Raw genomic sequence first — 13,018 nt, forward strand, 5'->3', positions numbered from 1 at the left:
AAAGAAAAGGTTTACCATGTTGAAAGAGGGAGCAAACGTCATTGGTAAAAAGGAGAAATAGTAATGGACCAATTACGCTTCCTTGTATAACCCCACTGGCTACATTCACAGGTTTGGAGTAGCAAGATCCAAAGCGGACAATTTGGCTACGTTCTTCTAAAAATGGCTTGAGCCAAGATAAAAGGGGATTCTGTATTCCATATGAAGAGAGTTTTAGAAGAAGAAGTTTGTGTGAGACGCTGTCGAAGGCCTTACTAAAGTCGAAGTACAGAATTATCACAGACTGACCAACATCTCTGGGTAATTTGATCAAAAAATTCCAGGTGCGATGTGAAGCATGAGCGTTTGGTCATAAACCCGTGTTGGGATGGGCTGATCAGATTAGCCGAAAGCAAAAATGATAATAGCTGTTTGTGGATGATTTTTTCCATAGTTCTTGACAGCACGGATGTCAAATTAATTGGTCTGTAGTTAACAATATCACTGCGTGATCCGGTTTTGAATCTGGGGGTGATAAGAGATGTTTTCCATACAGATGGATAGGCCCCATATTCCATAGATAGGTTGAAAAGTTTTAAACAAAATAATGGGAATTCTCTAGTACCATATTTCACAAATGGTGGGGGAATCCCGTCAGGTCCACCGTCATAGGACTTTTTCAAGGCAGTTATGGCCTGCTTGATGTTGGAGGGTACGAAATCAATTTTCGACAGGTGTCTGCACGTCAGCATTGGAAATGTATTGATACAGCTTTCAGTTCTAGTGTTATAGCACTGCGAGAAATGCTGACTGAATTGTTCGCAAATAATATCGGGGTCATCAATAATTTTTCCGTTAACTATGAAGAATTTGGTCACGCCAAGAGAATTTGACTTCGCACGCGATTTAAAAAGCCGAAGTATTGATAATTCTGGGTTCTTATTACCTAGGGCTTTATTTTCTATATTCATAAAATACTTGTGATCTGCTAAGTGAATAAATTTTATGCCCAAGACATTAACATCAAGTGCATCAGTAAAAATAATCTAAGTAACATCAGCTTTGATCTTTGTAATATATGCGACGCCATCAAAACACTTAGGCCGAATTCAAGTCCTGGCGCAGATGACATCCCATTGATTCTTAACTAAATAACAGAACCGGACATAAGAACACTGTAACTCAAAATGTATTGGAGACACGTTTCTTAAAATATAACCAACACTTAACAAGAACGCACTACCCAAACTCACATCAGTAACTGACCTAGGAGTACAGTCTTAACTTATCTGAACATATCTCCACTAAAGCATCTAAAATTGCTAGAATTTAATCTTTGTAACTGCCTTCAAAATGCATCTAAAATCATTTTTACAGCGTGTGTAAAACCTATCTTGAATACTGTTCGTTCTTATTTTCCAACTTACGCCTATCTGATATACGTAATGTGGAAGGAATACAACGAGATTTCACCCGCAAAATACTTAGAACCGACTCACTCACTGACTATCGTTCCCTATGTCATATCTTAGGACTAAAACCCCTTTGGAAAGGAAGTAGTGGGTTCAATTTGACTCTCTACTTCAAAATCCTCAAAAGGCTTACTTATTCCACATTTATATAGTTATTCCCTAAGACTAACTTGAATGCGACCTTCGAGACAAAGAATCTTCACCGTTTAAACGTTGAGAAACATAGATTAAAAACTGGGGAAAACTTCCTCCTCATCAACCATGCATTGATATGGAACAGTCTTCCCTCAGAAATACTCATAGCAGATGAATTGCATACGATTGTAAGACCTCATTATCAAGCCATCGCTTGCACTGATCTAGCACGATGGAACACATCTGCGTCCCACTCTGACATCATAGGCTCTTTAAATGTATAGACCAAATTAAACTCTAAGTTCACTTTGCCTTACTTTCCTACTTTGCGGCTGTATTAGATACTTTTCCCTCAGTTTCTTAGTTGAAGTAGACAGGCAACTCACTGGACCTATCGATACTGCTCAACTAGACTCATTCTCTCAGGGACGCTCACAGCTACCCTAAAAAGTCAAGAGAACCTCACAATTGATCACCTACTACCAGTGGCCTCGCATCTATGGAGCCTGTAACCCATCACCCGGCTAGGGTTGCACAAAATAACATATGCACCAAGTTAATGTGAGTTCCTTCTTGTCTATTCTTCATCAGCTTCTTACTCTCCTGTACACTATGCTGACAGACTATTAATTTTATTTCATAACACATTGCTTTATTTATGACAATTATATTCCTACACTTTTTCGCTCGCTCCGGTAAACATTTATCCTACATTATACACTTCTTTATGCTTATGATTCGTTTGGCGACCTATGCTTCATACTTATTCATTTAAAGCATTGCATCGATGCCTTACCCACAGTCCATAATTTGCAACTACCTGATAACCTTGCAAAATGGTACTTTTGGAAATAGTGTTTTCCAACAGTATGTGAAACACAGAGAACCGTACGAGGTATCATATTTGTCCGAAAATGAGCCTAAATGAACCTAACATCACAAAATGAGGGGGGATGGAGTTACTAATCAGCAAGAATTGGGGGTGAGGGCGTTGACTTCAATCCGTCCCTGTTTGTGGGGCAGAACATTTTGTTTGTATCAGGATTTTTATAGTCGAGAACAAGTTAATCAATCTTTGATATCGAGGTTGTTCTCCTGCGCTCACCATTCAGACTCATGTTTCCAGGTTTGTACTGGATTAGCTATCATACTAAGACGACCTATAACAAGCTAACTCACACTTTTACACCAGCACTGTGTGGCTGGAATCAGATGAAAAAAAACAAAAAGCACAGATAAGGAAATTCATTTAGTATTGTCTGTTTGAATCTTCCCATCGATGTGTTAGGACTGCAACTGGTCAGTCTTTAATTGGCATATGTGCATACTGTGCGTATTGCCTCGATGTAGCCTTAATTCACAAGCAGTGGATTCCACTGCTAGCCACTATCCATCTCTGCTTACCATGCTTGTGAATTAAGGCCATATCGAGGCAATACTCACAGTATGCACATAAGCCAATTAGAGACTGACCAGTTGCAGTCCTAAACCATCAATGGGAAGATTCAAACAAATAATAATAAATGAATTCAAACTTCACCCCATTGCACAAGCGGGTGGCTATCAGGACTCAGTGGCCGAGTGGATAACGCGATGGCGTTTGAAGCGGTAGGTACTGGGTTCGAGTCCCAGAAAGAACATCAACTCTGTGATGCAGGTACATCTAGCTGACGAGTCCCAAATAGGACGAAACGCGTGTCCTGGATTCCACTGCTAGACACTATCCACCTTAACAGATAATGAAAAATATAGTTATAAGTTTTCACAACACAGCCTTCCTAATTCTGACTTTGATTTCCCTTCCGTCATTCAAGCCTAATCCACCTTGTTAAATATCACGACTCATTGTTCTTTATTATTGCACTCTCTAATCTGAAGGCTCCAATCACGCTTCACTCTAGCAACAACAGCTAGTATGAATTTAACCAGCCCCCAAATGCCCTGGTACGGCCGAGAGTGGGGAGAGTCTGCTATCCCTCTCGAAATGCTCTCACATGGCCAGCGAATATATAGCCTCTGTCAGGGAAATCCTACTCACTGCTTCTCGTGGCCGGGGTGTCGTTTACGAAATTGAGAGGACGAAAAGCGAATGTCCGGTGCTATAACCGGGTTGGTGGACAAGGCGAGTCCACCTAGGAGAGTTGGAAAACCCTGATTCCAAACCAATGGTGCACATGGGCTCCAGAATCCTGAAGGAACAAATGGCGTACGAATCAATCATTGATCACCGGCTACCATGGGATTGCATCTCCTCACGATGCTCCACTGCCTTGTGGGTTAGACCTTTAGGTCAAAGGCTCCGGGTGTGGCCCCCTAAGAGAACCACCTGTTTCAGTCTGGGCACCTGGGCAGTATCACAGCCCTCACACAAATCAAATGAGATTTGTGAGGCGCATATATATCTGGTGCTTCGTTGTACCAATATTTATGTGTTTAAATAAATAAATAAATAAATGCTAAGCATTGTTTATAGTTCATATCCAAGTGCCTTGCTGCTCCTCATTTTCTTTTTTCTTCTTCAGAATCTTGCTCTGAGGGCAAAGCTATGGCACTTTTGACGTCTGGAGGAAATTCGACATAGGTGCTCTCCCAAGGTCACAGTTCACCCCAGGCGCTCTGCAAATCTACTTTGTAACAACTATAAACTTAAAAAATTATATTGCATACTTAACACGACCAGAAATCTAGCATACATAAACCTGGTCATTAACGCTCCAAGAAATCCGCACGGATGTACTGTTATTCACTTTTATTGATTTATCTATTTGACGACCCTATTTGGGGGGCATGCTGTCAGCAAATAAATGTAATTTATAGATCATGCCTGTAAAAACGGTGTGTATCTGTCCTGGCAGAAATATATTAATAACAATATTTCGTGTGAGAGTTATATTTCCTGTTATCTCATACTGAATTTCGAAAGGTTTGTGTATTAAAAAATTATAGTCGCGGGTTCCAACTGTTCTGTTCCCGATCGGAATAAAAGTCTACTGCCACCACTTTACGGACTTTTGATATTCATTTAACAAGAGTGACTATAAGCAGTGAAAATTTTCATTTGGAACGTATTCGTGATCTGCCCGCTTTACATAATTCGTATTTCCTCTACTCCCTTGATCTATCTGCCTACTAACCTGCGGGAGAATTCATCTCGATCTAGTTTAAGACCTTGAAACGATGGGCCGCCTAGTGATGAGTGAGTCCGATGTATGTCTAATCTGCCTTGGGAGAGGAGAGACGAAAACTATTCTATCACCTGTTGCGTTGACAGGCGACAAAAAGAGAATAGTTGGCTGGAACACTACTTTGTCCATTCCTGATTCAGATTGATGTAAAATGGCACGACCAAAAAGCACAAGGAGTTAAGATAGTATGGTCACGTCCAAACCACGTATTCTATAGAATAATGTAGTACAAAAGGTTATGTTTAAACAACATTAATATTAGAATCACACATCAAATGAACGCTTATGATTCATAAAATGAACCAGACCTTGAATTAAGTGTAAAATTGTTTCCAAAACCAGCTATCATTATTCGTCATTGTTCCCTTATTTCTCTCTTCACATAGAGTTCAGCCCCTCGTAAGAGCTCAGAATGGTGGTGATGTTCCCAGGTATTTCATGATTCATGGTTCCCTTACCTGCTCCATCAAATTCTTTTTCATAATCGAGGAAAGTGATGCATAGAGGTGAGTTTCCTTCAGTTGATGTTGCACAGTGATCTGTAATGTCACGACATGACCGGTACGTGATCTACCCTAACGTAGGCCAGTTTGTTGGTTTCCGATTCGGGGGTCTACTGGATACCCCACTAGATTCCGCCACATTGTTGAAAACGTTGCTTGCAACTGTTACAAGAGTGATGCCTCGGAACTTCCCACGATTACTAAGAGCTACTTTAGTTAGTATCTTGGCGTCGAATACCTGTCCACAATTTGTTGGTTCTTGTTCTTCCTCTAATAGTCCACTGAGAATAGAGGAACAGTGAGTCTTTTGTACACAAGGCGTGCAAAAACTAGATACATCCTGATTAAACATGTTCACAGGGATACCGCAGAAGAACTGAATTAGCTCTTAGTTAACTGTAATAAAGTTAGAAATCCAGATCAAGCCTGTAAATATTTGTGCTTTTCAAAATTTGATGTTAGACCTATCTTTCGAAATATCGAGTCTTGGTCGTGAGGAAGGGACACTTAGCATCAAAATCACTTGGAGCTACTTCGTGTAACACTTACTAGTGCCACCGACGTAAAGGATATCCTACTAGCCAGTCTGTTATATCTTGTGAACGTAGTGAACGTATCTTGGGAACGTAAGAATGCTGCCTTGCATACTGCACTGGAAGCACAATCTCATCCGGAACATCCCTAAGGAATCTTGCGAGAAGTTTTTCCGTGGAAGAAATATCATTGTGCAAGGTGTACCGTAAAATACGGACCCTGGCCAAGCAAACTTTGATATTAGGGAATGGAAATTCATCAGGCAATCCTTGAAGCTCAAAAACATACTGACTAAACATGTGACGAGACTAGCCAAGATGGACGGAGATTCTAGACCCCGGCTATTGAAGATAACTTTCCCATACCACCATGTGGCTTCTGCAACTCTGGAAGCATTTTGTGCCAACAGACTTCGGTTGCAAGCTGGAATCCACATGCATCCGGATAGGCCACACGACGCCAGGATCAAGCGCAAAGGCAAATTGGAGCTGACAATTTCACTTGTGGACTGCCTTGATCATAAAAAAACGTGTAAATGACAGGGAGCACCAACTCGGAAAAACTTGTATAGGTAGGCTACCTGTCCATTCACATAAGTCCCATACAGACAAATAGGAAGGAGAAGCTCAAGGATTTCAAATTGAAAGCACAAACTGCTTATACATGAACGCCGGGAGTTTACCAAATAAAATGGATGAGCTACTTGGACTTAGCAACGCTAATAATGCTCATCTGACAGGAATATCTCAAACGTGGGTATCTTCTCAGTTAATGGATCAGGAGCCAGCAATACCCGAGATATCTTTGTTTCGCAACGACAGACAAACAGGAATGGGGGGGTGGAGCAGCTGGAACGATTATCCAACTCTACTCGTCTCGGATTCACTCATATTCTGATTTTAGGGGATTTCAAATACAAATGAAGAGTTCCTAGTTGACAATCTATCAATTCTGGCTCTCCTGGGGAGAAGCGATCACGTCGTCATAGCCTTAAGTTTTGTCATCAAAACTGAGCTAAGATATCCCACCACCAACAGCCACTGGAATTTCAAACGGTTGAATGTGTCAGCTTTACACGACTATCTGTAACAGTTGGGTTGAGATGTTCACCCTCAACTTGAAGTGGATGCTCATTGGGATTTCTTATCGCACACACTGACTCACATCACACCAATTTTCGATGGAGATAGACACAGCGAACCTTCGAGCTACTGACCGGTGGCCCTTCTCTTTATACGTTCAAAAATTATGGAGTCCCTGATATGTGACGGTATACACGATTATTTATTATCCTTAGACGGCATAGTTTCAGGAAGGGTCATTCTTGTGTAGGCAACCTGCTGACTGCGGTGGACAGATGGGCAACCCTCCTTGATCTCAAGGGGAAGGTTGACGTCATCTACGATGACATCTCAAATGCTTCTGATAGGGCCAACCATATATGTCTTATCAATAAGCTCAAGCGATTGGGTATCAAACCACCTCTAATTGAATGGTTCACTTCATTTTAACGTCAGGGTTGATTTCACGTTCTCTCAGGTTATGGAATGTTCTAGTGGGGTCCTTCAGGGTTCAGTACTAGGACCTCTTCTCTTCTTGATTTATATAAACAGCCTTCTTACTCACTGCTTTTTGTTGATGATGTGAAACTTTGGAGAGAGATGCGCAACCAAGAGGATATACTGGCACTTCGGGAGGATCTGACTCGACTTTAAACTTGGACAGACGATAACGGACTTACTTCCAACACTTCAAAGTGTAAAGTAGTCCATCTGAAACATGTTGCAGACTACAGCTACAACTTAGATGACTACTCTCTAGAAGTATCCCTACTTGGAGAAAAAATAGGAGTGCTGTTACCCTATGATTTGAAGTCTTACGCTAACTGTGACAAAAATGCCTTTCAAGCAAACCTTGCACTGGTAACATTGAAGCTCATTTGTGGCCAGTTTGAAGGGAGAACCTTCCACATAATCCTCAACAGTTTTATTCGTCCCCATTCAGAGTACGGAAACATAGTATTTCCTCCCTCCCTCCAAAAGGATAAGGACACCCTGGAGCACATCCACCAGCGAGCCACGTCAGCATTCAATGTCGAACACTTACAGAGCTATTGATTTTGGGGAATTGTTTACAGTTACAGATCACTCCCCCCCTAGTGAGGTAGTGATGCCCCTACGACGTAGCCAGCCAGAAGTTGAAACCCAACGAGTTTGTCGCTGGTTAACACTCTTTTGATAGCTTGTTATGTTTAGCAGCGTCTGGTCGCTTTTATTTACCATAACGAACCATGAAATACAGTATAGTAATCATGAAACAAAGTACCATCCCAATCCCGGCTCTTTATAAACTTCATCGTTCTTTTCCAGCCGTCCCGGAAAAGAAAAAAATAGAACGTGTGAGTGCGTGTTGAAATACACTCACATTTGCGTAAAGACACAAGGTGAGCGGAAAAAAGGTAAATAAACTAATACGCCTGCGACAGCGTAAAAGCGATTGAAAAAATTGTTTTTTGTTTGTTTTTTTAATAAAAATATACATACGCTTGTAAGTAAAAAAATTGTTTTTTTGAATAGATATATAAGTATGAGCATATTCAATTTTTTTATAGTATAAAATGCAAGGGAAGATCGGGATAAACTTTGTGTCCTACGTGCAATAGTCGTTCAAATGTTCTAGAAATCTTACTCCTCTTCCAGAACACGTTGTCCTAAGTTTATTTTCAGACGCTGATGGAGTATCAACGCACGTGCCGGCTGTCGAATAGGGTACTACAAGTGTAGGAGCCGTGTCGTTCGATTGTACCGAAGGAAAATCGACGTAGACAGGATTTCCCTCTAAGTAGGCTGCTTTGAGACTATCGATACTGATGCTATCGTTCGTGCCAATCTTATCAACTATATAGTACTTAAGTTCACGCTGAAGAACTTTGAAGGGTCCTTCGTATGCTGATTCGAGAGGTCGTCGATGTGAGTCTCGACGAACGAAGACGTGTGTACTATGTCGTAATTCAGGTTGAACGAAAACATCAGTTGATTGAGGTCGAGTGTGAGCAGGTTTAACTGAACGCATTGCGTTTGTAAGCCTGCCCGTGTAAGAGTTTAGATCCATGTTCAATGAGGAAGCCGAGTGATCTACGAATTCTCCTGTAAGCCGGAGTGTCGTTCCATAAATGGGTTGAGATGCAGTGCATTCAATGTCAGCTTTTACTGCATTGCGGATACCTAGCAAGATGAGTGGAAGAGCGTCTGTCCACTGTGAAACGTTTGCAGCTGATAGAGAAGCTTTTAGTTGTCGATGAAAACGTTCTACCAACCCGTTTGCTTGTGGGTGGTAGGCGGTCGTTCGGAAGCGAGTGATTCCTAATAGTGAGGTCAGACAACGGAAAAGTCCAAATTCGAACTGGCGTCCACGGTCTGTAGTGATCGTTGAAGGGCAGTCAAAATTTGCTACCCATCGTCCGACGAAAGCGCGAGTCATTGTTTCAGCAGTAATGTCCTTAATAGGTACTGCTTCTGGCCATCGAGTGAAACTGTCTACGCATGTTAAAAGATATGAGTATCCGTTTGAATTGGGTAAGGGTCCTACCAAATCTAGATGAACATGGTCGAAACGAGCATCAGGAGTTCTGAAAGAGCCTAAGTGACATTTGTTGTGTCTGATTACCTTAGATTTCTGGCAGCTTTCACAGGAGCGTGCCCACTCCCTCACGTCTTTATTCATGCCAGGCCAGCGAAATCGTCCTGCTATCAGCTTGATGGGTGCACGAACATCTGGATGAGAAAGATTGTGCAACGTATTGAAGACGTTGAGTCGGTAATGTTTCGGTACGATTGGACGATCCCTACCAGTCGATGTGTCGCAAAGTAAGGTTTCCTTACCTGTTCCCATCTGCCTAATACGTAGTTTTAAAGTTGTCGAGGACAACTCGTGCTAAAGACTAGTGTCTTCTTTTTGAAGCTGAGCGAGTTTAAGAAGGTCGATTCCTTGGAAACTGTTCAAGGAACTTATTTGAGACAAAGCGTCTGCGACTACATTGTTTGCTCCAGAAATGTGTTGTATGTCTGAAGTAAACTTCGAAATGTAGTCCAATTGTCGAGACTCTCGAGGTGAGTACTTGTCTGAGGATGAGCTTAAAGAGAAGGTAAGAGGTTTATGATCGGCAAAAGTGTGAACTCTCTTTCTTCGATGGAATGTTGGAAATGTCGTACAGCACAATACATAGCTAGGAGTTCCCTACCGAAAGTGCTGTACCTAGATTCACTGTCTAGCAGCCGTCTCGAGAAAAATCCTAAAGGTTGCCAGGAGTGGTTTGACCCATTGTTGTAAGACTGCTCCGATTGCTGAGCCGGATGCGTCCGCGGCGATACTAATGGGCGCTTGAGTGTCCTGATGTGCTAGGAAGGTTGCCTTTGCGATGAGTTCCTTAATTGTGGAGAATGCTTTTCGAGCGGTGTCGTCCAGATTAATTTCGCATTTAGCGGCTTCGTAAGCATTTTGGTATGAAACGTCTATAGGAACTTACGAGACCGTTAAATGTGCTCAATTGTTTGATGGTGGTCGGTTCTGGGTAATCCAGAATGGCCGTCACTATGTTTCTAAGAGACCGGATGCCTTGAGCATCAATGGTGTGTCCTAGGAAGTCTAAGGAGTTTGTTCCAATTTGGCATTTCTGAATGTTGACAGTAATGTCATGCCCTTGTAGTCGTTCGAAAACAATGTTCAGATGCTGGAGATATGATTCTCTGTCCGGACTTGCTATGAGACAGTCATCAACATACGCATGTACGAAGTTGAGACCTCGGAAGACGTCGTCTATGAACCTTTGGAAGGTTTGAGCAGCCTTCCTTAGACCGAAAGACATTCGTAAAAATTCAAAGAGACCGAAAGGAGTGATGATGGCGGTTTTCGGAATGTCGTCAGTTGCCATAGGTATTTGGTTATAAGCTTTAACCAAGTCGATTTTCGAAAAGACAGTTGTACCTTTCAAGGTAGCTGTCAAATCGTGGATGTGGGGCAACGGGTAACGATCGGGAATGGTTTTAGCATTCAGACGCCGATAATCACCATTTGGACGCCAATCATTGCTGTCCTTTTTAGGGACCATGCGCAAGGGAGATGACCAAGGGCTATTTGACGGTCGAACTATTCTTAAGTCTAGCATGTGGTCGAATTCATTTTTAGCTAACCTAAGGTTTTCAGGAGCCAGTCGACGTGCTTTTGAGAATACAGGTGGTCCTGTAGTCGAGATGTGATGTGTAACATTGCTGGTTACATAAGGCAATTTCGGTTGCGGTTGATATATCCCAGAGTACCTATCTAGTAACGGTTGATATAAGGGGTCTATGGTGTGCTTAATTGTGACTGGAGATAATTTGCAACCAGAAAGAGGAGTTACTAAAACAGATAACTTAGTGTTTCCGTCTATTAACCTTCGTGAGCGTGTGACGATGAATAGATTATGGTATTGTAACAGGTCTGTACCAATGATTGGCATAGAAACATCTGCAACCACGAAAATCCAGTGAATGGGTTTGCGTAAACCCACGTTAAGGTCAACGTACCTTTTACCATATGTGGCGATCGGTTTTCCATTCGCCGCCTGTAAGCTTAAAACAGACTCGTGAAGCCTATCGTTAGCATTAGCAGGAAGAACGCTAACTTCTGTACCGGTGTCGACGAGGTAGCAATTTTTCTTTGCCGTTAACGCGTGCCGACTGGGAAGTTTCCCGAATTGTTTTTCGTGTCGGTCGATTTTAGGTTCGGAAATTGCAGGGTGTTCTGCAATTTCTGGAGGACTTTCCATACTGGTTACGATACCAGCACCAGTTGAGGTTATCCGTCTCTCGTGGTCTGGAGACAGATCGCCTACGTGAAACGCTTCTTCGTTGGGTTTGTGACCGTATACGGTCATTACGAAATCGAAGATAGCGTGTCAGTGTATGACATAGTTCCGTGATGTCATCCTGGGTCGTTTGAGGTTCTTCTTTGACTGAAAAACCATCTGCATTCGAAGATTTCGTGATTTCCAAGATGCGGTCGGCATATGCAGCCAGCCCGTCTACGGCGTTGTTTTGAAGCGAAACCAGAACTGCTTGCACCTGTTGCGGGAGTTTAGATAAGAAGAGCTGTTTGAATAGGCCTTCGTCGAAAGTTCTTTGACCTATCACCTCTCTCATCCTAAGCAACATATCTGTTGCAGAACCATGTTGCAAGTCGATGTTATTAAGAAGTTAGTCTAACCTTTGTCGGTCGGTTAGATCTCCGCGTTTAAAAGTCAATCGTTTAAGAGTTTCGTAAGGTTCCGAAACATCACTAGTGAACATATTAGGTGCTACGTAACTGTTAAACTCGCGCGACAGTGCCTTAACAACCGCGAGGAACTGTGTGCGTGAGTCCGTAATGTCGTGCCCGTTAAGGTCGGCTTCTGCGTAGCAGAACCAGGCTTCCATATAGTCCGGCCAAAAAGGAGTTGGCTGAATCGAGGGTTAGGGGGTAGTCTTTAACTTAAATACTTTGGGTGTCTGTTCCGCCATAGTGAGAAATCAAATATCATAATGAACGAAAAATAAATAGTTGAAGTATATCCGAAAAACTCCAAAAAAGTATCACAATATATAAAAGTCAAATAAAGCAAAACAATGATTTATGAAGTTCCAAAGAGGGAACAGACTCACAGTTTATCATTTGGTGTACCAGATAACGTCGGGCTCACCGCTGAAGATACCACCACTATTGTAGTTTGACAGCACTTTACCAGTAACACCTTCTATAACCGAATCGCGCCTATCCAGTTAAAATCAGAAGTCAGAAGCGAGGAGGTTGGAAGATATATTCGATGGGTTATCAATAAATCAAGAAGTGACTGATCTAATCTGGCTAGTGATCGTAGGAGATGCTTCCCACGCCGTTCTGTAACGTGATCTGGTACGGATGCATGACCGAGCGCCTTCAGCTAAACAAGTCCACTAAAACTAATGTGGTCAGCATCCAATGTCGAACACTTACAGAGCTATTGATTTTGGGGATTTATTTACAACTACACACGAAATCAGCTCGTGGACTCAAATTCAAGCCTTATGAAGAGCGCCTCCAATCACTTAACCTTTACCCATAAGGGTATAGGAGTCTTAGGGGTGGCCTTCTAATGGCTTACAGTATCCTTAATACTTCTGGATATCCCCTTAGACAGCTAATTAAGTTTAGCTCC

The sequence above is a fragment of the Schistosoma mansoni genome, assembly GCF_000237925.1.
Source record: "Schistosoma mansoni, WGS project CABG00000000 data, supercontig 0049, strain Puerto Rico, whole genome shotgun sequence".
Taxonomy (NCBI): Eukaryota; Metazoa; Platyhelminthes; class Trematoda; order Strigeidida; family Schistosomatidae; genus Schistosoma; species Schistosoma mansoni.